The sequence below is a fragment of the Onychomys torridus genome, chromosome 6, assembly GCF_903995425.1.
Source record: "Onychomys torridus chromosome 6, mOncTor1.1, whole genome shotgun sequence".
Classification (NCBI taxonomy): domain Eukaryota; kingdom Metazoa; phylum Chordata; class Mammalia; order Rodentia; family Cricetidae; genus Onychomys; species Onychomys torridus.
Window position 1 is genome coordinate 117,834,034 of NC_050448.1, and position 26,782 is coordinate 117,860,815.

Sequence of the window (26,782 nt, forward strand, 5' to 3'; positions counted from 1 at the left end):
GACATTTTACTTTACTCTGAGAGTCACAGACTTAAATTTCAGTTATTCCTGTATGATAAAATTGTCTGTCAGTGATTATGGAGCAATAATTCCAAGACCCTCAAGGATGTTGGTGGTGCTCAAGTCCATTTTTTTTAGTGAATAATAAAAATTAATAATAAAAATTAAATGTCTGTATATATTTAGTGAAGGAGCAATTAAAATATGTTTGGCCATAGCTGGGACTTGTCATTACAGAAGGGCAAGTGTGTGTGAAAACAAAACCTATACTATATAATTGCCAGTTGATGGAAATGTCTAGATTTAGATGTAATGAGTAAATTCTCTGTGGATCCACAAATCCCCAGGTAGAATTCCAGATCAAAACATTTTCAGAGACTGTAGATATACACTAAATTTGACCAAATAAGAAAAAAACAGTGCCAGGCAGTGGTGGCACACGCCTTTAATCCCAGTACTCTTGAGGCAGAGCCAGGCAGGTCTCTGTGAGTTTGAGGCCAGCCTGGTCTACAGAGCAAGATCCAGGACAGGCAACAAAACTACACAGAGAAACCCTATCTCCAAAAACCAAAAGAAAAACAAAGGAAAAGAAAAGAAAAAGAAAAAGCCATGGATTGTAATAAAAGCTGAAAACTCAAGAGAGGGATGGGTATGGAGACAAATAGACAAAATTGAATAGCGAATACCAAAGGTCTTGAGGAATTAAGGAATTATTTCAAAGTCACTAATTTGAAAATTGTTTAGTATGTTTTTGTTATCCTGTTCCTTTTGTGCAAAATTAAATATTGTTGTTCCCTCTTAGGAGCAGAAACAGCTACTCCAAGAGGGGTTCCGAGAAGAGAGCAGAAAGCTTCAAGAAGAGATGAAGAATGTGGAGAAGAGATACAAAGAAAAAAGTATTATCATCTGTACTATAAATAGAATGTAAAAATACATAGAACAGGGCTGGTAAGAGGACTGACCATGTAACAGGCACTTCAAGTAGAGCCTGGAGACCTGGGTTCAATCACGAGAAGCTATGTAAAGGTGGAGAGAGGAGACTGCACCCAGTTGCCCTCTGATCTCCACACATAGACAATGACACATGCATGCCCCTGCTACCCACAAGCCACACATACATACAATAATAATAAATAAAAATTGAATACATAGGACAAGAGTTTCTATTAGAACACTATCCAATTGGGGAGTAAGTCTAATAACAAATTTGGGGTATCTAACAACTCCCACTGCTTTACTTTGAAATCGTGACATTTATACCATCACTGAGCCACAAGCTGTGGCACTTATACCATCACTGAGGTATACATTGGCAAAGTGAAATTACTTGTAAAACCATTTTTTCTATCTTAAGTTTGTCATTTCATTTTAAAGTGTATTATATACATTAGCATAAACTTCACTGGCTCCTATATTTGAACTATCCATCCTTTTTGTTAAAGATTTCATGAATTATGAAAATAATAGGCATGACAGGAGAGAGAGCTGTCAGGGAAGTTCTGAGAGTTTGGTCTCCATCTGTGTAATACTCAGACTCTTCAACCCTGTGCTCATTCTCCCTTTTGTGCACTGAAGAGTGAACCAATTCTTTAGATATTGTTGCATATTCCTGCTGATAGGCCATAGAACATTTGTGATTATATGTAAAGGGAAGCTCTGGGGCTGGAGAGATGGCTCAGTAGTCAAGAACACTGGTTGCTCTTCCAGAGGAATGGTTCAATTTCCAGTACCCACATGGCAGCTCATAATTATTTGTAACTCTAGTTACAGTGTTCTCTTCTGGCCTCTACAGGCACAAGGCATGCACATGCACAGAGAAACATTCAGGCAAAAACATCCATATGCAGAAAGTAAAATAATAATTCTTTTTAAATTAAAGGGAAGTTCGTTTTAGCCATCAGTGTCAGATCACAATAGTTTCAGTGATGTACAATTAACTAGTGATAGAAAAGTATTGACATTTAGACTCAGAATCCAGAGAGAACCGTAGAAACACCACACACACACACACACACACACACACACACACACACACACACAGCATATTCAACCATCGCTCTATAAGTCTGTTAGTGATTAGTGGATATCCTCAGATATAGGTCTCCTTGGAACAACAAAAACAAGGAAGGCCCTTCACTCCCCAAACTATATCTTGGTGAGCTATGTCAGAGGCATCATGGTCTCTCCAAGGGAAATGCTGGTACCACAGAACTCCATGTCATGTATCCAATAGCAAACTGCCAAACAGGTGTTGGCAGAAGGAGACATCATACCAATCCTACAGTTTTTTTTTTTCTTTTCCTCCAAAGTGGATCATATGAAATCTGAATCTTCAAAGACTACAGCAAAAATAATGGAAGAAATGAAAAGGAAATATGATCAGATGATGGAAAATAAAGAAAAGATTCACCAGGAACATGTGCAACAGTTGATAGAAAAGATGGAGAGAGACAGAGCTCAGCAAATAGCAGAGCAAGAGAAGATGATGACCCTTGTGCTTCAGGTATTCTGTTGTGTCATCTCAACATTCCTACCTAATGGCAGGAATAAAAGACAGTGACTAGAGGTTAGTACAGTTGGTCTAGGTGAAGGACCATTGTAGCCAGACACTCTACTGCAGTTTTACATCCTTTGTGTCTGTGTCATAGAAAATCTGCATTTGCTAAAGGCCTCTCACTGGTAGGCTGTACTCCCTGGAGCCTGCATTATTCTCACTCACTGTAGAGTAGCTAGTGGTCACCAAGCTCTGAACAAAAAAGCCTTCAATGCATTGCATATTGTACCCACATCAAATGATACAGAATGGGTTAACTTTTCTACAAGGAAAATTATGGTGACAAATGAAATAAGGAATTTCTGCATCATATATCATGGAAAATACCTAGCATATGTTTTCTGCCTAGTGGAATCAACAGTGATTTTTGTCTTTGTTGAAACACATGGGGAAAATTCTCTCCTCACTGTTTTACCCTAACTGCTCTCTGAGATTCCTCTAAATCTGATGATTCTGTACGTTGGCCCAGAAGTGCACTCTGAGCAACTACAGTCCCAGTCTCCTCAATTTTATTTTCTTCTTATTAATAATCCCATCAGAATTCTATGATCTAATTATACTTGTGCTTCTGAGCACCATGGGAGAAATCCTCCCAAGTGACCATCATTTTGAAATGAATATCCACACTATAAAAGGGGTCAGTTGGAGGAGGAGAGGAGAGTGATAATTATACCCAATTGTGTTACCTATTGTATCAAGTATCCCAAAGTAGAACTCTACAGCATCAATACTTCAGGGACTCCATGGATGAGCCACTTGTAAAGACTATGAAGTAGTGCTTGGGAAATAATTCCAAACATAGGAGCCTCAAGAGAAAGTAATGTGCTATAAGATGAGATAAGATGAATGAGATCAGAGGCTAGCTTAAAAGAGAGTTTCAAGTCTGATGAGGATTTAATTTGAGAAATAAAAGAAAAAGTTATTAGATAATTATGAAACAATTTCTATGAGATCATTTTATTCTATGCATCTTTAACCATCCTTTCCTCCTTAGGAGCAAGAAAAACATCTCAAGGAAGAAATCTCTGAAAAAAGAAGAAAACATCAGATGGAGATTCAGGAGATAGAGGCAAAAAACAGAGAAATGCTCATAAAATGTATTAGACTCTGCATTTGTACAATCAATATTTCACTGCCCCACCCTATCACCAGGGCTCAAGTGCAATGATCAACTCCCACACAGCATCAATAGCATTGAACACGAACTTTTATTGCTTGAATTATGCTGGCCCATAAACATTGCAGAAATGAAGATGGTGTAAAAAGGACAAGAGTTGCTGCTAAGGCAATTTCTCTGATGATCCTTACTAAAACTGTTGATTTCCCTCTTATTTTTACTGGTAATGCTTCTAAGGATGATTAAGTGCATACTCTATGTCAAGTCATTTATATTTCCTTTAGAGAAAATACAAATTTTATAGTAAGATATATTTTAAATAGAGAGCTATTGTGTAGTCTGATTAAGACTCTTTGTTCATCCACATAGTGATTGTAGACCCATGTTCTGATTTAAGGGCTTACTCACACTGTTGAATCTGGAAGGAATGATGTGAACACAGAGAAAATTAGATGCAAAGTGAACAAAAGAACTTTAGGCCCAACTAAATATTAATACTGGGGGTTCAGTGAATAATGTTCCAGTTCACATTGAAATAAATGTTTCTTTTTAAATTTTAAAGTTTATGTTATATTAATTGTGTAAAACAATGAGTTTTGTTAAATTGCACCTTGAATGCTTAGTCATCTGACTTAGCCTAGGTTCAGATTACAGAAACTCCATGGTGGCTAGTCAAGGGGAGGGTTATCCCTGTAAAGAGTGAGTGTGCAGAGCTTCCAGCTTCCTTGTCAATGAAGCCAAGGGTAACTGCTGCCCTCTCCTTGATCATGGCTCAGTGACATCATGTTTTCAGACTACAGAAAGAGCAAAGATGTGTCTTTACTCGAGAAACTCATACCTGGCTTAAGAAAATGTGTCATAGGAGCTATAATGAGCTTAGGAATTTCCCTCATAAAGAATCAACATAAATGAGCATTGGGGGGATGGAGAAGCTAAATCCTGATCCTACATATTTTTTCTGCTTAATTCTTTATTTTCAGTGGAATCTGCACAAGCTCAGTCCTTGGAGACAAGGCAAATGTTCCAGGAAATGAAAGAGACACATCTGAAGCTTATGGGGCAGAAAGAAAAAGCTTTTGAGGATTATGTGAAACAATTGACTGAGAAGATGGATGCGGATACAGCAAGGCTAATGGCAGAGCAAGAAGAGATCTTGACTAAGAAGCTTCAGGTAATTCATTGTGGCATCTTTTTTTCTCATTCAATGGCCAGTAATAAAAGACACTGATTAATGATTAGTACATATGATTATGTAAAGGACTTTTCTGTGTAGACACCTTCACCTTTGTATCTCTGACAAAGGCTCATTATAAAAAGATTATGCTTCATTACTACTGAATCACTATATAACCCAAAATATATAAGCACATAACTGAAATACATACACAAACTACTCTACCCATATTAAATAGTGCTTCTTTAAGGATACAGGACTACTCTATTATCTTTTTATTTCATTGTTTTCTCTAGATAGGGTGTCTCTGTATAGCTTAGGCTAGATTGGCACTTAAGATTTTCCCATTTCAGTACCCCAAATCTGACATTACAGCCTTGTACCACTACAATGGGCACTGATGTCTTTTTTTCTACTGTAGAAATTGCCATTCCTGAAAGATAGAAAGTATGTGGGGATACTATTCCTGGGTGGACATCTGGCATGCTTCTCTTACCTAGTGCACTCCACAGTGGTATTGTTTTTGCCATCTCTATTAGTCTTTATCCCTATAAGCATCCTAAAAAGCAGTTTTACCTACCTATACCCTTAGCAGCACTGATTGTAGGCACTTCCCTGTTCCTGGTTGTGCATCTGAGTCACACTATGCACAAATATACTCCCAGAACACTTCAGTACTTTACTCTTTGTGGCCCCAACAAAATCTTACAGGTCTATATAAAGTTCCCTAATCATGTGTCATTCTTTAATCTGGAAACCATGCATTACTCTTCTAAATGTATATTTATTATTATCCTATTTACATGCACATGATATTTACATCACATGGTAAAAGACTTTTAAAAAGATATTTTTGAAAGGTAAAATTCAAAATATGGAATAAGAGGCTGAATATAGGGTAACAGCAATATAGCAATGTAACAGCAACACTATGCTAACAAATGTAGACAGAACATTTCAAATACTAAAGTAGAAAGACTACTAAAGCTATGAAGAATCACACTGAAGAAATAAAAATGTAGGCTGGAGAGATGGCTCAGAGCATAAAAGTGATTGCTGTTCAAATGTAAGGACATGAATCTGAATCTCCAGAACCTGTGTATAAGCAGGATGCATACCATGAATTCCTGTTCCCAACATTTTGCAGGGAGATAGAAAGCATAAACAGGAGAATCCTTGGAAATTCACAGGCCAGCTTGCTCAGAAAAACAGTGGAAGAATTTTGTCTCAAACGAGGTGGAAAGTGAGAAACAACATGGTGGCTATCCTCTGACCTCCACACACATATTCTCTTCTCCTCTCCTCTCCTCTCCTCTCCTCTCCTCTCCTCTCCTCTCCTCTCCTCTCCTCTCCTCTCCTCTCCTCTCCTCTCCTCTCCTCTTCTCTTCTCTCTCTCTCTCCCCTCCTCATCTTCCTCCTCCTCTCCCCATCCATCTCCTTTTCTCTCTCCCTCTCTCTCTCCACACACACACACACACACACACACACACACACACACACGTTCACACTCATGAGTGTTCACATACATCCTACACACACAACAGACACAACACTAAAAGATACATTTAAAAAAATTTTAAAGGATACTTGCTTGACCATTATGGGAAAAAATATATAATTATCTTAGTTTTGGTTATTTACTATATATTATCAGTACAACTTAAGGGTTTCATTATAGCATTTCCATAATTGCATATAACCAGATTTGAAGACATTATGTTAATCTTTAATGACCTCTCTTCCCCTCCTCTTTTGCCCTATTATTTCCCCTTTAATGATGCATCCTTCTCCCCCCTCTCGGGATTCCACATGAGACAAAGCATATTTCCTATTTTTAGGCTAGTTTATGTCATTTCCACCTACTTGCCTGAAAATACTATAATATAACTCTCATTTACAGCTGTAAAAGATATAGCTATGTATATATGACAACATTCATTATTCTTTCATCTATTAAAGAACATCCAGTCTGGTTGTATAATTTAGCTTCTGGGGGCAGTGAATAATAAGCATGAAGATACAGGTTTCTCTGTAGTATGTTGACTTTGATTCTTTTGGACGTGTACCCAGAAGTAACATGACTGGATCTGATAGAAGTTGTCTGTCAAGTTTTCAGAGGAGCTTGCAGATTGACTTCTGTAGTGGCTATAATAATTTAATTTATATTCTAAGCAGCAATGTATATGGGCTACTGTCCCCTGCATCTTCACCTATGTCACTTGCTTCCTGGATGACAGACGTTCTTACTGAGATGATAACACTCTCTGCAGATTTCAGTTTCCAGTTTCTCTTTTCAGGAACAAGAAGAAATTTTTAATAAAAAACTCAGGAAACAGAACAAAAATTATGAGGAAGAAATAAGGAATATAAAGATGAAAGAGAAGAATTCTAGTTGTTCCGTGATGTGAAAAGCCTAAGCACACCGGCTTCCTACCCTGTTCTCTCCTTCAGGGCAGAATCTTACTGATATGCTTCAGATCATCTCACATCAGAACTAAATGTAATCCAAAATAATAAAGATGGCAAAGCCTAAAAGCATATGCGTAGTGATATATTGTGTACCTCAATAAAACTTACCTGGAAATCAGAGGACAGAATAAGCCACTGAATTACACATAGAAGTCAGGCAGTGGTGGCACACACCTTTAACCCTATCACTAGGGAACTCTGTGAATTCATGGCCACACTGGGCTACATGAGAGAAACAGAACCAGGCAGTAGTGACACACTCCTTTAATCCCAGGAAATAAAATGGCAGGACAAAGAAAGGTATATAAGGTGTGAGGAAACAGGAACTCAATCTCTTAAGGCTGAGGTAAGCTAGTGACTGGCTGTTCTGCTTCTCTGATCTTTCAGCTTTCACCCCAAAAACTGGCTCTCGGTTTTTTATTATAAAAACCTTTAGTATTCGTGTTATATATGGCATCCAACATATCTGGCACAAAATCACTGAGCAGGCCCCATCTCAGTGCTGAGCTACATGAGGCCAGATTCACCACCCCATGTGGGCCAGAGTCCCTAACAAACTGGATCCAGATGACTGGATCTTTCACTTCTTCTCTCCTGGTGGGTTGTGGGATCTCTTTGGATCCCCATCTCAGGCTGCTTCCACACTAAGTAGTTGCCTTGAAACCCGCTTGGGCTTCTACAGTTCTACACAAATAGCAGATTGGTGAGTCAATTAAGATTTCTTAAAGGGAGAAATTAGTTAAAAGAGAATTTTTCTACACATTAAAAAGTGGGAAACATTTTTACAATGGAGAGTGTTTGGTCTTTGTTTGATAACACATTAGGCAGTCTAAGAATGGAACAATTAAATGAGAGTATAATTAACGTTGTTGGGATAGATGTAATATCAATTATAAATATTATTTGTTTGATCATTTCTGTTTTATCTTTGAAAAGTTGGTTATTCAGCTTGGTCTACAGAATGAGATCCAGGACAGGCACCAAAAACTACACAGAGAAACTCTGTCTCAGAAACAACAACAACAACAAAGTTGGTTATTGTGAGTGCCAAGATAAAAATTTTAGAAAAACTTGTTAAAACATATCATAGGGAAATTCAGACCCAGAAAGAAGAATTTAAAGGTGAACCAATTTCAGCATTGCATTATACAGTTACAGGGACACAGCCTAAGGTGTTCAAACAGCCAACCTTAATCTATCTAGTAACCATACAGGAACTGCCAAATGCTCAAGGCTGAGTACAAGCTGATTGGAATTCTGTGTAAATGTTAGATTTGAGGAGATTCAAAGAAGCTATAGTGTTATGTGGTGTGCATTCTCCACTCATGAAGCAAATGTTAAACTCATAGTCAACTTGTAATAGAATTATCCCTCAAGACTAGAGAGATTTGGTTACAGCAGTCTTAGAGGCTAGTCCCCAGTTACAATGGAGGACCTGGTAGAAAGATGAGGCTAAGGCCATTGAATAACAGTGTAGGGCTAGAGGTACTGAAATTTCCCAAGATCAACTTCTTGGAGGATGTGATTATGCTGATACACAAACACAATCTTTATATGATGATCACACTCTACTTTTATGCTGAATGGCAGCCTTGAATGCTTGGGATAGAATTGAAAATGTAGAAAAGGAAATTGAGTCATTTACAAAAGTTAAACAGGGCCCAAAAGAAACCTTCACTGATTTCTTACAAAGGCTGTCTTCAGCAGTTAGTAAAACAATACCAAATTCAGAAGCTAGAAAGATAATAATTGAATCTTTGGCTTTTGAAAATGCTAATGCACAATGCAAAAGAGTAATTAGGCTGTTAAAAGCAAGATCAGCACCCTTGGAGGAATGGATCCAAGATATAATTAATATCGAATCTTATGACCATGATGGTACTTAGAAAGGAGAGGTGATTTCCATAAGTTTGAAGAAAAATAGTAATGTCAGATGTTTCAAATGTGATAAACAAGGTCACCTAAAAAGGGACTGTAAGTGGGGCATTCCTAGAAACAACCTTTTTTCAATAATCTCAACAGAATGCCCCTCCCTTCTGGATTATGCAAAAGGTATGGTAAAGACAAACACTGGACTAACAAATGTAGGTCAGCAAGGGATAGACAAGGTAATCCATTGCCTTTGCTGTTGGGAAACTCCCTGAAGGGCCTCTGTAGGCCCCCATGACAAATTCAGTTCAGTCCTTTCCTGAGATCATAGAAGAAAACCCTCCCCAGAGCAATTAAAGAATCTAATTTCTACTATAAAGAACCATACTACTCTGGATTATAGAACAGTTATATAAAATAAAACAAAAATTTAAGGAGAAATCAAAAATCAAAATTGATAAAGATTAGATTTGGAAACTCCCCAAAATTAGGGTTGGAGAAGGGCTTTGTTTTTGTCTTTCAGGAGAGTGAAGGTTAAGGAATCTGAAGAATATTGGACAAATGAGACAACTGAAGAAAAAGGACAAATCATCCAGAAAAAAAAATGTCCCAAGAAAAAGAGTAAATTGGCCTATCGGTATATCAAATATCTAGCAGGATAAAATTTCATAAGTCTTCCTAAATGTTTGTTTCTGCTGTTCTCTACAGACATATAATGCAAATTGTCATTATGTAGTCCCAGTTCAATTATACAGTCCCAACTATAATTATAGCTGGCTTTGGAGTTGGAGTGTGGCTCTCTCCTTCTCTAAACCCAAGCATGCTTGTTAAAAGAAAATGCAAAATCTATGTATCATGTCAGAGAAGCCACCTGGTTCGGGACAGAAGAAAAACCAAAATTAAGGCTCTATTCTATTGCCCCTAATGTCATAATTCTTTGGTTTTATTTTGACTCTTTAAAACTTTTCTTAAGGTATGAATTTTATATCAAAATTTATAAGATATATATATATATATATAGATAGATAGATAGAGATATGTTTAAACATTTGTCATAATGTTAATGGACATATAGAGTATTAACTAATTCTAGAAAAAAAGGCTTCATGTAGCTGCCTGTACATGATTTGGGGTTTGAGTCTCTATCAGTTTTCTGCAGGGAACCATGACCATGCCTAACAGAGACTTTGATGTCTCCAAAAAGATGATGGGACCCCACTGCTGTGGATATCGCTCTGTACAAATAAAATGCTGTTTGGCCAGTGGCTAGGCAGGAAGTATAGGCGGGACAAGAGAGAAGAGGATTCTGGGAAGTAGAAGGCTGGAGGAGACACTGCCAGCGCCGCCATGAGAAGCAACATGTAAAGACACTGGTAAGCCACAAGCCATGTGGCAAAGTATAGATAAGCAGAAATGGGTTAATTTAAGATAGAAAAAGTAGATAACAAGAAGCCTGCCACGGCCATACAGTTTGTAAGCAATATAAGTTTCTGTGTGCTTTCTTGGTTGGGTCTGAGCAACTATGGGACTGGCGGGTAAGAGAGATTTGTCCTGACTGGGCCAGGCAGGAAAACTCTAACTACACCCCACAATGAGGATTCCATCAGGATGATGATGTAGATGTAACCATCTTGTTAAATAAAAAACACAGAGCCAATTGCAGAGTTAAAAGCCAAGAGGTCAGAGCAATAGCTGAGAGCTGAAAACTTTACCCTTCACTGCTGCTCTGTCTTTCCTCTCCACAAGAGACCTACTTCCTGTGTCCTGTTCTGCCTTCTCATTTGTTGTAAACCTAGCCACATGACCTCCTCATCACTGCCTCTCTGTACAGACCTCCAGGTCTCCTATGGTTGGTATTGAGATTAAAGGCATGTGTCATCATGCTGGCTGTATCCTTGAACACACAGAGATCCTGCCTAGCTCTGCCTCCCAAGTGCTGGGATTAAACGCATGCACCACCACCACTGCCCAGCTTCTGCTATGGCTTGCTCTGACCCCAAGGCAACTCTATTAATATACAAATAAAATCACATTTCAGTACAAATAAAATATCACCATATTTCCCCTTTTCTATTTTAAATAAAAAGAAAAAGAAGAAAAATGTTATAACTAATATAAGAAAAATTATTCAATAAGTATATACAATATATACAGTCAAGAGTTACATTAAAGATGTCTAGTCCATTAACATTTGACAGATTCAGGCGAAAAACTCCATTGTATATATTTTGACAATGTTCAGTCCAGTAACATTTGATAAACTCAGACAAAAAAATTTTCATTACTTATCCTATTTAAAATAAACAGTTCCTTTTTAAAAGTATTTTTTCTTTTCATAATAGATTCAGTAATCTACCTTTTATCACTTTTACATTTTCTTTTTCTTTTTACAGTAGATTCAGTCATCTACCCATTTATCCTATTATTTCTTCATCTTTTTTCTCAGAGTAGATTCTATGATCTACCTCATATCTACATTATTTTTCTTTTTCTTTCTTTCTTTCTTTCTTCCTTTCTTTCTTTCTCTTTCTTTTTTCTTTTCTTTTTTTTTAAACAAAAACTCTGAATCTAATCTCCTTGTTCATCTTTTTTGCCTGACCATTAACAATTAACAACTTGTAACCAAGCATTTTAAATAATGACAATATCCAAAACTCATTAAACGACCAAAACCTCCCATGGGAAAAAAGTTATAACTAAAATGACTAGTCCATTTGTATTTGACAAATTCACAGAAAATTCACTTTCTATCCTAACTTATATTACTAACAGAACTGTCTTATAAAGTCTTTCAAATTTATACACTTACACCTCTAGTGAGTTTCTTTTCTGAAATTCTTAACAAGAAAAACTATAACTATAATTAACTGATCTTCAACTCCCTCAGAGACCCAAGAAGGAAATAATACTACCTAATAAAAAATAAAATCAGGAAGTGCATGCAAGCAGCTTCCAAAAAAAAAAAAAATGTGAGTTGATAGAAACAGCTAGCTGCCTGGACAGTCACCTGAGGTTTCTCTGCAGTGTTGGGGCATCATCTTCAGTCTATAGGCTTAGCATATCTGACAGACTCATTTGTGAACTAGGAAGTACACAAGGTCAACAGTTCGACCTCACATTTGGTGACAGCAGTCCATGTACCAGAAACACCTGAATTCCATTAGTGTCATGTCATGATTCAGGATTTTAAATTCTGGAAATTATTGATTTTTTTTAAATTAAGCTGTCCATTCTTCTTGGCTGTGTGTGTGTGTGTGTGTGTGTGTGTGTGTGTGGCTTCATCTGGGCATCCTATTCTTCTCCACATCCCTCTATTAAATGCCAGTCTACTATTGAGAGGGGTGAGCTTAGTTATTCTTCAAGAATAACTGTTTCATCTGCTATTCCATTGCACATCAGAAGCCATTGGCCCACTGCCTGTTCAGCTGCCTTTGAAGAAAAGGGCATGGTATCTTTTCCAGATTACAAAGGCCACTCACTTCAGGGATGGTGCCATATTGTCCTGGCTTCAGAAGATGCCTTTTGTTTTGGTCTTTTTTGTTTTGTTTTGTTTTTTGAGACAGGGCTTCTCTGTAGTTTTGGTGCCTGTCCTGTATCTCATGCTGTAGATCAGGCTGGCCTCAAACTCAGAGATCCACCTGGCTCTGCCCCTCAAGTGCTGGGATTAAAGGAGTGCACCACCACCGCCCAGCTTCTGCTATGGCTTGCTCTGACCCCAAGGCAACTTTATTAATATACAAGTAAAATCACATTTCAGTACAAATAAAATATCACCATATGATGATAATACCACTAAGCTGACAAACACTACCCAAAGATCAGCTTTGAACTACAAACTGCTCAGGGCAATTTTGAGGTGGCTAGCTGAGATGATACAGCCTCACAGACTACTCAAGCAAGGGCTTGAGACAAGCCCTGCACTTTGGCATCATGCAAAGACTGAACAACAAATGATACAGCTACCTCTCCTAGGACTTGACAATTAACCTAAATATTTTTTCTTTTCAGGATCAGTTAAAAATGCCTTTGCCACTAGACAGCAGGAAGTAATTTTAAGAACACAGTGCCCACATTCTCAAGAGGTAGGGTGGGTAGATTTTGTTGTTTCAATGAATTATGAATAATTGTCATTGTTTAGGATGTTTGGTTATTAGTTGTTATTGTTAAAAGAAAAAAGGTTAAACAAAGGAGATTAGGTTTAGGGTTCTTGTTTAGAAAAAAGAGGATATAGATATAAGATAAAAGGTAGATTTGATGTGCCTACCAATCAAGATAAAAATGAGGCGCAGGGACACCAAAGCTGTAGAAGGCACACTGGGTTATATGCTTACTGTGCCAGGCCTCCCCATAGTGATGACTACTCTTGCCCCACATCAGAACTTGAAGGAGTCCCAGGCGGCATGGGTGGGTGAGATATCTGTCTTGATCTTCATTTTGGTGTTCAGATCTTCTATCTTATTTTTTCAGGCCCTTGGTCTCACCCCTAGAAATGCACAAACAAAAAGTCATAAAGGTGTCTAAGGAACACAAGTCTTCAGTCTATGCTAGGCAGGACTCTGTCCTCCAGGATTCCCCTGGTCTCCCAATTCAGTGAGGAATTCAGCAGCTGACTTTCCCTTCCCTTAAAACTGTGGTCATCAGCCTTTGATCTTCCTGATTCTTAGACTATCTCTCGACAGCCTTGCCACACCATGTAGCCCAATATGAAGTTCTAGAACCATCCATGGCAGTGGACCTGTGCATGTTTTCCTGACTCCAAGAGAACAGCCATCCTCATTCAGTTCTCACTTTCCCAGTTCTCACAGACCTTGGGTTGCCAGACTGCTGGACATGAAAGGGCTCATACCTCAACTGTATGGGCCCCTCCACCACTTCCTCACCTGCTAAGCATAGTTGGAGACCTCCTCTCCGGCCCCCACTAAGCCCTGTTAGACAGCCCACTTATAAAATAAATACACACACATTTATATTATTTAAACTGCTTAGCCATTAGTTCAGCCCTACCATTGTCTAGCTCTTACACTTATGTTTAGCTCATTTCTGTTCTATACTTTGCCACATGGCTTGTGGCTCACCAGTGTCTTTACATGTTGCTTCTCATGGCAGCGGCTGGCAGTGGCTGTCCTCCCCAGCCTTCTATCTCCCACAATTTTCTTCTTTGTTTGTCCCGCCTATATTTCCTGCCTGGCTACTAGCTAATCAGCATTTTATTTATACAGAGTGATATCCACAGCACTTCCCCTTTTCTTTTTTGTTAAAAGAGGAAGGTTAACTTTTATGTAGTAAAATTGCAGATAACAAAACAATTATCAAGCAAGAATTATAGTTACAATATTAAAGAAGATATCCTGTTTATCTTATATTTGTGAGTTTAAGGTTTTATATCTAACTTATCTTTTATCATAACTGAGGAAATTATAACTATCTAGTCTTCAACTACATCAAAGACTTCAGAAGGATATAATATTACCTGAGAAGGATGTAAGCAACTTTTGGGAGTCTTGCAGGGTAGACAGAGACAGCTGGCAGCCTGGACAGTCACTTAATGTTCCTTTGTAAAGTTGGGGCATCTGTCTTCAGCCCACAGGGCTAGAGTCTCTCGGTCACTTCTTTCAGTGTCCTGTAGAACGTCTGGCAGTTTCCTCTGTGAAGCAGAAACCTGAAGGACCATTTTGTCAAGCAAAGTTTAGTGGTCACCTTTCTATGGGTCCTGCATGTCCAGTCAATCAAGCAGTCCAGGCAAGAACAGTTTCTTGCCCAAATGGCTATTTTTGCCAAAGTGAAGATAAACTCCATATGAAGTGTCTTTAATGCCCATCCTCTTCTCTGAAGTAAATTGGTGCTGCCAGGAGCAGACATGTCTCATTGTCCAGAATGTCTAAATTTTAAAAATATTTTAAATGCCATATTCTGTAGACCTTTGAAGTGTTTGAAGATTACCTGTCTATCTGAAATATCTCTGTGTATACCTAGAAGACTTAACTAACATGGCTATGAGTATGATTATCATAGATGACCAGTTATTAATCTACTTTTAATTATTCATTACAATTTTAAATGAGCTGTACAAACATAATATCTTAAACAAGAGTAGAAATATACACAGAGTATAACAAAAATTAACTTTAAGTTTGTATCAATAGACTAAAATCTATACCAATGTAAAACATTTTAAATGAGTTGTTGCTCTTTAGAAGTAAGTTTATTAATCTACCCTTTCATCCTATCATATCTACATTATATCTCCTTTTTATCTTTAGGAAGAGATTGTATTTATAGTTAACCTGTTTTAAATACAATAGTGGTTTTTCTCTGTCCCACACCAGAGGGCTCTTCTGATTTGGGACATAAGAAGCTCTTAACCTTTTATTTTAACAATGTGTTTGGGTTTAGAGAAGGAGTGAGCCAATTCCTTTTCCAAAGCCAGCTGGGAATTGGGCATAGTTTTTCTTACTACTTCCTGTTGGAGGGGGATGCTGTATCTCATGGGGACATGAAGAAAATTTTAGGATTATGAAATAGTCTGTGAGGGTAAACCTCTGAGCCAGTTGCCTTGAAACCATTCTGGATATTGGATCATCTGGGCCCTGGTGTCATTGGAGACCTTTCAGGTGGTCTTGGCTGATCAAACCTGATGTATCTTAATCTGGAACAAATCCACAGCCTCTGGCTTTCTGTGGAAACAAAAGCAGAGACTCTTTTTCAAAACAACATATCCTTATATTCAAAGTTTGAAGTCAAGGTACCTTTAAAATTTACATATTTGTTTAACTCAACAGCTTTTACAATCAAATCTTTTTCTGTAGTTAAAAATCCCAAAGACAACATAAACCAGAGTCTCTGTGTAATATCCATCTTTGTAAGACTGAAGCCCTGCTGTGGCTGCTGGCTCCGCCCACCTCAGCTTCTCAACATGGCGGTGGTACAGTTTACCACCAGCTCTGGGTCTGGAGCCATGTGTACCATCAACTATCAGAAGCAGTTCTATCAAAGCAGTGCATAGCCCAGAAACTTTTTTTTTTTTAACTAGCAAAGGCTAAATCCACCATGCAGCAGAGTAAAGTGCCGCTTGTAGACTCCTCATTCCCGCCACACTGCAGGTCAGACGCACAAGCCAGGAACCCACCATAGTAGCTCAAACCGGCAAGCTGCCGCTAACTTGAGAGAGACAAGTAGGAAGCTGTTTTTAGCTCCATTTTAGAATCTTTTTTCTCAGGTTTTAGGGGGAAACTCTTGTCAACACATTGGGCACCATTTGTAGTTGGAGACCTTCTCTCCAGCCCCCGCCAAGCCCTGTTAGACAGCCCACTTATAAAATAAATACACACACATTTATATTATTTAAACTGCTTGGCCATTAGTTCAGGCCTACCATTGTCTAGCTCTTACACTTATGTTTAGCCCATTTCTGTTAGTCTATACTTTGCCACATGGCTTGTGGCTTACCAGTGTCTTTACATGTTGCTTCTCATGGCAGCGGCTGGCAGTGTCTGTCCTCCCCAGCCTTCTATCTCCCACAATTTTCTTCTTTGTTTGTCCCGCCTATATTTTCTGCCTGGCTACTGGCCAATCAGCATTTTATTTATACAGAGTAATATCCACAGCAGCTAAAAGTCTTGCATTCTCTACCCTCCTCACTGTAGGACTCCCTCCTGCTGCCCAGCAGTCAGGGACAGGCTGGCTGCAGGTCAATGTTGTGAGCTACACATTACAAGTCCCCTTCCTCTTAGACCTCCAAGCAGAGAACCCCACTCTTCCTCATGGGCTTGAACTCTCATCAGAACCTTCATCATACTGTCTGTTTATCAGTGGGTTTGGGGACTGAACTCTCCTCTGATCCACCATCATGCTACTGTCTGTCCATGGCATTAGTAACTGCTAATAAATCTTACTCCAAAAGACAATTTGCCTCAGTACCTACCCTGAACCCCAAACTGAAACCTTTTAGGATGAAAAATGAAGAAATGTACCAAATAATGAGTGATTTACAAGGAGTTAAAATAAGTGGAACAACAATTTAAGCTTCCAAATGAAAGGAATTAGCTAAAAATCCATATTTATCAATCAATTTATATTTATCCACTATGATAAATATAAGCTCAGTTCTTCTGAGCACTCACAAAATGATCCTAATTTTGACTCAGCAAATTATGATAGTCATGGTGGTCAAAGAGGAGCTCTCTAAAGATACCCTGAGATCTCTAAGGCTTGTGTAGGAGCTAGGTGTGGTGGCACATACATCAAGTCACAGATTTGAGATACTGAGACAGGAGTCTCACCAGTTTGACACTAGCCCAGGCTACATACTAATTCTCTATCTCAAAAAAATTGAACATGTTGGTGACTGATACTTATGCACACCTACCCACCATATACATTTATAATGTGGTACAGTATTTACTAAAAGAAAAGTGAACATTTATCAGGAAATAACTATGATTAAGAAAACTATGACACCATGCTTTAATAGTCTGAAACCATTTCACATATAAAACATTAAAATAAATTGTTCGTTGTTAAGTTTCCAGTGTTGTCCTTGGTGATTGTTCAGTTATGAAGTATCTAGAGTTCATGCTTTCCTTTGTTCTTCCTCAGAAGAGTCCAGTTTACCCACTTCAGTGAACCTGTTAGAACAAGGACTAGGTCTAATGAGTCTTCAGGCTTTCTTGTATACTTGGCACAATGTTGTGTACATAGTACTTGTGCTCAGTAAACACCTACATTCATTGTGTCAATTATTTCCCTAACTTCAGGGTCCTGCCTCCACTCTGTGTGAACTCTGTGTTCCCTATTGCTGTGTGAGAGTTCCTTTTGTAAACTTCAGTTTAGTGTGACAACATCCACACCTGATATTCAAAATCTCAAGACCTGGAAAGAAGGTCCAGTGGTCTGATGTACAACAAACAGCATGGACTGGACTCCAAACTATTGCAGGACACATCTGACTTCTTGATACCCAGGCTGTTTCTAAGATACTGAGCCTGTCTGCATTTACTTCTGCAAGAATGCAAAAATGTCCAGGTTGTCCTTAATTGACATCAGAAGACCTTTCCTCACAAAGAGAAGCCGAGGAACCCTGAGGCTTTCTTTCATTGTTTATTGGAGGACTGTGTAGACCTAAAATTCAGGGAGGATAATAGGCAGGCATATATGCATAGAAAGGTTCTAATTGTGTTGATAAAACATGGAGTCACACAGAAACCCAACTTGAATGTCTGTTAACACTAGACAATTCATATTTTGCTGAAATTCCATATCAATCAGCTGTCTGGACATCATGGCTTGATAAACTATTAGGAATACATTAGCAGAGGGAGGAATGGCTTGGTGGCTAAGAACAGGGCTTTCTGCTCTCTCAAAAGACAGAGTTTGTATCTCAGCATCCATGCAGAGCAGCTCACAACTGTTTGTAACTCCAGCTCCAGGGATCCCACATCCTCTTCTGACTTCTGTAGGCACCTGCATACAGGTAGAAGACAGACACATACATATGAACAAATAAAATAAAATCCTTTAAAAATCTACAAAATATCTTCAATCTGTGTTTGTTGTTTAAAGTGCAGACAATAATACATATAGAAGAAAAACTAACCACGTGTATGAAGATGGAGTGCATTTATCATATAACAGACAATAATCACATATAGATTTTTGAAGGGTTTTAAAGCTACTAACTTTATAATGTGGTTCCTGAGTACACCTTACAAAATGACAATCAAGGAAGTGAATATCCAGCCTACAAGGCTATAGGAAGGGGAGAAATCTTCACTGTAAACTGAGGCTATGTCTGAAAAAGGAATGAGGCCCTGACCAAGGTCATATACACTCAGGCCTTGAGCTTGGGCCGCAGGAAACATCTGCATACACAACTCCATCAGCCTTTACAGCACAGGATAACTGGGCTGGAATTCCAGTTTCTCAGCTGGTGAGAGGCGTTACTCTGGGGTGAAGGGTTCTTTGCCCTTCCCATGACCCCATTATCTTTGTGTCTCTCCAGATGTTCAAGCTGACCTCAAACTCCTACTCCTCTGATTTTCTTTTTTTTTCATTTTTCTTTATAAAGAAATTTTCTACTCACTCTACATACCACCCACAGATCCCCCTTCCTCTCTCCTCCCACCCTTCAGCCCTCCCTCCTAAGCCATCCCACAAATCAAGGTCTCCCGTGGGGAGTCAGCAGAGCCCTGCACACTGAGCCCAGGCAAGTTCAAGCCCCTTCCCATTGCACTGGCTGTGCAAGGCATCACACCACAGGCACCGGGCTTGCAAAAGCCTGCCCATGTACCAGGGATGGATCCCTATCCCCCTTCCTGGGTGCTGCCTAAACAGTCCAAGCCAAACAACCATCTTCCATATCCAGAGGGCCTACTTCAGTCCCATGGGGGCTCCACAGCCACTCGTCCACAGTTCATGGATCTCCACCAGTGTGGCTGGTCATCTCTACATGTCTTCCCATCGTGATCTCGACATCCCCTGCCTGCAGAATCCCTCCCTCCTCTCTCTCATCAGTTGGATTCCCCCACCTCAGCCTGGCACCTGACCGTGGATCTCTGCATCTGCTTCTATCAGTCACTGGACAAAGGCTCTGTGATGATGGTTAGGGTATTCACTAGACTTGTCACCAGAGTAGACCAGTCCAGGCACCCTCTAGACCGCTGCCAGCACTCCAATGTGGGGTCATTCTTGTGGATTCCTGAGAGCCTCCCTGACACCCTGCCTCTTCCTGTTATTCCATGATGTCCTCATCTATCATGGAATCTCCCTCCCTGCCCTCCCACTCTGTCTCCGTTCTAAAGTGACCCTCCCATTTCCCCATGTTATCATCCCCCATTCCTTGCCCTCCACCATCTCCCACTCCCAGTCCAGTCATTCAGATCTCATCCACTTCTCCTTCGCTGGGTCATCCATGTGTCCCTCCTAGGGTCTTTCCCTGTTAGCTAGCCTCTCTGGAGCTGTGGGTTGCAGTCTGGCCATCACTCCCCTCACAACTAGTATCCCCTTATGAGTGAGTACATACTATGTTTATACTTCTGAATCTTGGTTACCTCACTTAAGATGATATTTTCTAGTTCTATCCATTTGCCTGCAAATTTCATGATGTCATTGTTTTTTACTGCTGAGTAGTACTCCATTGTGTATATGTGCCACATTTTCTTTATCCTTTCCATTGAGGGGCATCTAGGTTGTTTCCAGGTTCTTGCTATTATGAATAATGCTGACATGAACATAGTTGAGCATGTGTCCTTATGGTAAGATTAAGGATTCCTTGGGTATATGCCCAAGAGTAGCATAGCTTGGTCTTGAGGAACAGTTATTCTCAATTTTCTGATAAACTGCCATACTGATTTCCAGAGTGGCTGTACAAGTCTGCATTCCCACCAACAGTGGAGGAGTGTTCCTCTTGCTCCACATCCTCTCCAACATAAGCTATCTTCACTGTTTATTATTATTATTATTATTATTATTATTATTATTATTATTAGTTTTAATTTTACACATCAGCCATGTGTTCCCCTATCCTCCCCACTCTCACCCCCGTCCCCACCTTCCCCCCAGCCCCTTTCTTCCATTCCCTTGTCCTCCAGGACCAAGACTCCCCTGGGGATTCATTTAAACCTGGTAGATTCAGTACAGGCAGGTCCAGTCCCCTCCTTCCAGGCTGAGCATGTGCCCCTGTGTAAGCCCAAGGTTCCAAACAACCAGCTCATGCACTAAGGACAGGTCCTGGTCCCACAGCCTGGGTGCCTCCCAAACAGTTCAAGCTATTCAATTGTCTCACTTATCCAGAGGGCCTGATCCAGCTGGCGGCTCCACAGCCGTTGGTTCATAATTCATGTGCTTCCATTCATTTGGCTATTTGTCCCTTTGCGTTTTGCAATCTTGGATTCAACAATTCACTCTCTTACAGTCCCCCCTCTTTCTCGCCAGTTGGACACCTGGAGCTCCACCTGGGGCCTGGCTGAGGATCTCTGCATCCACTTCCATCAGTTATTGGATGAGAGTTCCAGCATGACTGTTAGGGTGTTTAGTCATCTGATCACCAGACTAGGTCAGATCAGGCTTGCTCTCAACCATTGCCAGCAGTCTACAGAGGATATATCATTGTGGATTTCTGGGGACCTCTCCAGCACTCTGCCTATTTCTGTTTTCATGTGGTCTTCATTTATCATGGTCTGTTATTCCTCGTTCTCCCTTTCTGTTCTTGATCCAGCTGGGATCTCCTGCTCCCCTAAGCTTTCTTTCCCTCAAATCTTGCCCTGCATTACTCCCACTGTCATCCAGGTTGTTCATGCAGATCTCATCCATTTCTCTGTCATTGGGTGATCCCTGTGTCTTTCCTAGGGTCCTGTTTTCTAGGTAGCCTCCCTGGAGTTGTGTAGGAGTCTAGTCATCTTTGTTCTACATCTAGTATCCTCCTATGAGTGAGTACATACCATGTTTGTCCTTCTGAGTCTGGGTTACCTCACTCAGGATGATTTTATCTAGATCCATCCATTTGCCTACAAACCTCATGATGTCATTGTTTTTCTCTGCTGAGTAATACTCCATTGTGTATATGTACCATATTTTCTTTATCCATTCTTCAGTTGAAGGGCATCTAGGTTGTTTCCAGGTTCTGGCTATTACAAACAATGCGGATATGAACATAGCTGAGCAAATGCCCTTGTGGTATGATTGAGGATTCCTTGGGTATATGCCCAAGAGTGCTACAGCTGGGTCTTGGGGGAGATGGATTCAGGAAGCACCATATTGTTTTCCAAAGTGGCTGTACAAGCTTGCAGATCTTCAAAGAAGACTTAACACCAATACTCTTTGAATTGTTCCACATAATAGAAGCAGAAGGTATATTACCAAACTCCTTCTATGAGGCTACAATTACCCTGATTCCTAAACCAAACAAAGATGCAACAAAGAAAGAGAACTACAGACCGATCTCCCTCATGAACATTGATGCAAAAATACTCAATAAAATTCTGGCAAACAGACTCCAAGAACACATCAAAACAATTATCCACCATGATCAAGTAGGCTTCATCCCAGGGATGCAAGGGTGGTTCAACATATGAAAGTCTGTCAAGGTAATACATCATATAAACAAACTCAAAGAAAAAAACCACATGATCATCTCACTAGATGCAGAAAAGGCATTTGACAAAATCCAACACCCCTTCATGATAAAGGTCTTGGAGTGATCAGGAATACAGGGAACATACCTAAACATAATAAAGGCAATCTACAGTAAGCCAAGAGCCAACATCAAATTAAATGGAGAGAAACTCAAAGCAATACCACTAAAATCAGGAACAAGGCAAGGCTGTCCCTTCTCCCCATACTTAGGGGGTACTATCTATTGCCTGTGTTTTCATGGGTGTATCTAAGTTCCTTAGGTTGGATTTTTTTCCTCCTAGTGCTTTCTGTAGGGCTGGATTTGTGCAAAGATATTGTTTGAATCTGGTTTTATCATCAAATATTTTGTTTACTCTGTCTATGTTGAGAGTTTTGCTGAGTATAATAATCTGAGTTGGCATGCATGGTCTCTTAGTATTTTCATAACATCTGTCCAGGACCTTCTGGCTTTTAGAGTCTCCACTGAGAAGTCAGGTGTTATTCTTATAGGTCTGCCTTTATAAGTTACTTGGCCTTTATCCTTTGCAGCTCTTAATATTTTTCTTTATTCTGTATGTTTAGTGGTTTGATTATTATGTGGCAAGGGGACTTTTTTTGGATCCAGTCTATTTTGGGTTCTGTAACCTTCTTGTATCTTTATAGGCATTTTGTTCCTTAGGTTGGGAAATTTTTCTTCTGTGATTTTGTTGAATATTCTTTCTGTGCCTTTGAGTTGGTATTCTTCTCCTTCTTCTATCCCTATACTTCTTAGGTTTGATCTTTTCATGGTGTCCCAAATTTCCTGGACATTTTGGATTATGACTTTGTTGGATTTAGTGTTATTTTCACTTATGATTCTATTTCCTCTATTGTATCTTCAATGACAGAGATCTGCTTTTCTATCTCTTGCATTCTGTTGGTTATGCTTGCATCTGCAGTTCCTGTTTGTTTACTCAGATTTTCCACTTCTAGCATTCCCTCATTTTGTGTCTTCTTTATTGTCTCAATTTCAGTTTTCAAATATTGAACTGTTTCCCTCACTTGTTTAATTGCTTTCTCTTGGCTTTCAAGGGATTTACTGATTTCTTCCCATTTTTTGTTTGAGGTTTCCTGGCATTCTTTAAAGGAATTTTTTGTTTCCTCTTAAAAGATGTCTATCATCTTCTTAAGAAAATTTTTAAGGTATGTTTCTTTTGTGTTGGGTTGTTCAGGTCTTGCAGATAGCGTCTGATGTTGCCATATTGACTTTTATGTGGTTGACTGTATTTTTGCACCGGCATCTGCCCATCTCTTTCTCCACTTGGTGCAAGCAGTGTCTGTGTTTGAGGGAGCCTCTCTTGGTCTGATTAATACTCTTGGTCCAGTGGGAGCTCTTGGTCTAATCAGTTCTAGTTGACCCTTTGTCTCAGAGAGCAGCTCTTAGTCCAATCAGGTGCCGGTGGGTTCTGTCTCTGCTCCTCTGATTTTCACTGCTACCGTCTTTGACGTGACTTCATTTCAGTTCTGACAGCTTCTCCTGGGGGGCTCTGCAAATGTTGAAGACTCTGTTGATCTGCCATCCTGTGCTTTGTTTGCAGCTGACACACACAATGCCTAAATGAAGATCCCTGTTTAGTGTGGGTTTATGAGATCTGATCCCACACTTGGAAGGAATTGAAAGACTTCAGAAAGTCAATGACAAAAGGAGATATTTTTGGACAATCTTAGACAAATGAGAGGGTTAGAAGGAGGGGCTTGTGGGCTGAGTTTAAGTGGAGTCTATCATAATCTTTCCCAAGATATTGATACAGTAATATTATGTTGAATGATGGGTGGATAATCCCCCGATCATTTCCTGCTTGTCAGAGTTCTTTGTCCGCCTGTCAGTTCTCACCTTTATTTATTTATTTACTTATTTATTTGTTTGTTTGTTTGACCAAGAGCAGTTCAGAAGCTTCTATCTTCTCTGAACATATGCTTCAACTCTTGTCTGCTGTGTGAACATAAGTGAAAGAAATAAGAGGCAAAGAGAGAAGGCCAGAGGGAGGAAGGATGGGCAACAAACCTCTCTTGCATCATCTATCACAGCTGGTAAACTGGAAGCTGAGGCATGGTTCATGTTTGTATCCACTCACTTTCCCCTTTTCTGTTTATTGAATTGAACAGGGCTCTCTCTTTCTTCTGGGTGGGAGAGACAAAGGAGATTTTGCTATGTTCCCTATTTTTGTGACAGAATGTCCACAAGAATTGGTAATAAAGCTTGATTAGGATGCTACAAAAAGAACAAAAGAAGTTTAACAATTTATTATACAGCCAGTTATAATTATTGCTCATAGTAACATATCATGATTCTGATGGTGAGTGTTTAACCCTTTCAATTACAGAGTGACAATGCCTGGAATGAAAAGTGTGAGTATCATTTTTGCTCAAACTGATGATTGACATAATACAATTAGAGACATGTATAAGCCTGAAATAATGTATCATTTGTAAACCAAAGATCCTAAAAAGAAGCCAAACTGAACCCTCCTACAAATGCTGGTGACTGACCAGAACTTCAGTGATTGTGGACAGGTAGGGATGTTAAAAGGCAGAGCATAGTTAAATTACCTTGCCCCTCTAAGTAGCCATTCATTGTCCATCTCTGTGTGAAGAAACATTCTTGTGACAATTAAGTATGTCCTTTTGGAATATACAAACAGACCCTCTGACTTCCACCAACCCAAAATCTAAGAATGTTCTCTTGATAGCATGTGAGGCCTATAGCAGTGACTTAACACCTTGCAGTAACCTGTTCACCTAATGTTTTAGACAACATATTTTAAGAGTGTCTTCATTTGTGAAATTCAGTGTTCTGTCACTGTAGAAATTTCATGCAATTGTTGCCACATTGTAACATGAAATGTGGGGGACCTAAATCTGTGCTCCCTAGCCATGGCCATCACTCATGCCAGGGTGGACTTTTTGGTGATAGAACTGCTTCACCACTCCCTGGTTCACTAGCCTAGGCTTGGATGGGACCATTTCTCTGATATATCATCTGCACCATTTTTATGGTTAGAAAATTTTTGTTTACATCTTCATAGGAAAAGTCACAGAACACAATTGTCACCTGTACAGGGGACAAAAGAACCAAAGATGAATTGTGGATGACTGGTGACATGGTCCCTGCAATAGGTGCTGAGACAGGCAACTGAGGCTGATCCTTGTCACAATGCAGGCCCAATCTTGATATGACTCCTTTATTCCATGCAGCATGGAATGTGTTCCTCCTGCTATAGTGCTGGTCACTTGCTCTTTGAGAGGATGGCACATGCAACCAAGAACAAATCATTTGAGAGTCAGAGTGACCTTGAGGAAAATCTCAGTACACCAACATCTTCTATCTGCTGCGGAGTGTCCTGCTTCTTTGATGGATAGAGTGCATCCCATGAGTGTAGGGATGCCCCTGAAAGTACATAGAATAAATATATTAAATTAAGAAAAGCAGACTAGAAACAAGCAAAGCTAAGATCAAGAATTCATAAGTAAGACTAAGTGTCCATATATTTATTTGGGAGCTGGGTGGAAGGCCCGAAAAAAGTCAAAGAAAAAGAGTAAAAAAAGAAATCGACTACCATCCTTCCCGGAGGGACAGGCTCACATGATACATTGAGGACACTAGAGCAACACTGCCTGAGGACCCCATGTGTAACAAAAACTGCAAGATGATAGAGGAAGGCAGACATTACTGAGGGTTTTGGGAAGGAGGCACTGTGTGGTGTCCAGTTCACTAGGACAGAGAGTACTGTGTTCACATAAGAGTTAAGCTGGTGGTTAGTTCAGCAGGGGCCTTGGTACTGTTAAGGGGCTTTAGGGGTTTGCTGAGCCAGCCTCTAGTGAAACATGACCTTTATGAGGTTGGAGAGGCTTTGGGGAAAATGAATGATTTAAATCAGCATTAAATCAGATGGAAAGTGGTAAAGCATTCAAGAGAGTAAGGTGTTGTGGAATATTCCTTTACACTGTGTGAAGATAATGTCACTGTGACTGATTTGATGGGAGGCTGAATGGCCAGGAGCTAGGCAGGGTCTCCAGGCATGGAGCATGCTGGGAGGAGGAAGAGTAGAGTTGCAGGAGATGCCATGAGAGGCAGAGGAAGCAGGACATGAAGGAGTAGAGATAACAAACTATGAGCCCTGCAACAGCATATAAATGAATAGAAATGGGTTAATTTACATATAAGAGCTAGCTAAAAATAAGTGTAAGCTATCAGCTGAACTTTCATAATCAATAATAACCCCATGTCATGATTTGGGAGCTGGCAGATGGGGCAGAGAAATATACCTACAAATGGTGCCCAACATGGGAAATTGTATATCCACATAAAACCTGAAAAAGCTTGAAAAAAGGTTCTAAACACACACCAAAAAACTGAGCCAAACATGGCTTTCTAGTCTTGTGTCTCTCTCTCTCATGCCAGCCACAGTACAGAGACAAGACTCCAAACAGTTGTCTGTGTGAGCCACCAGTG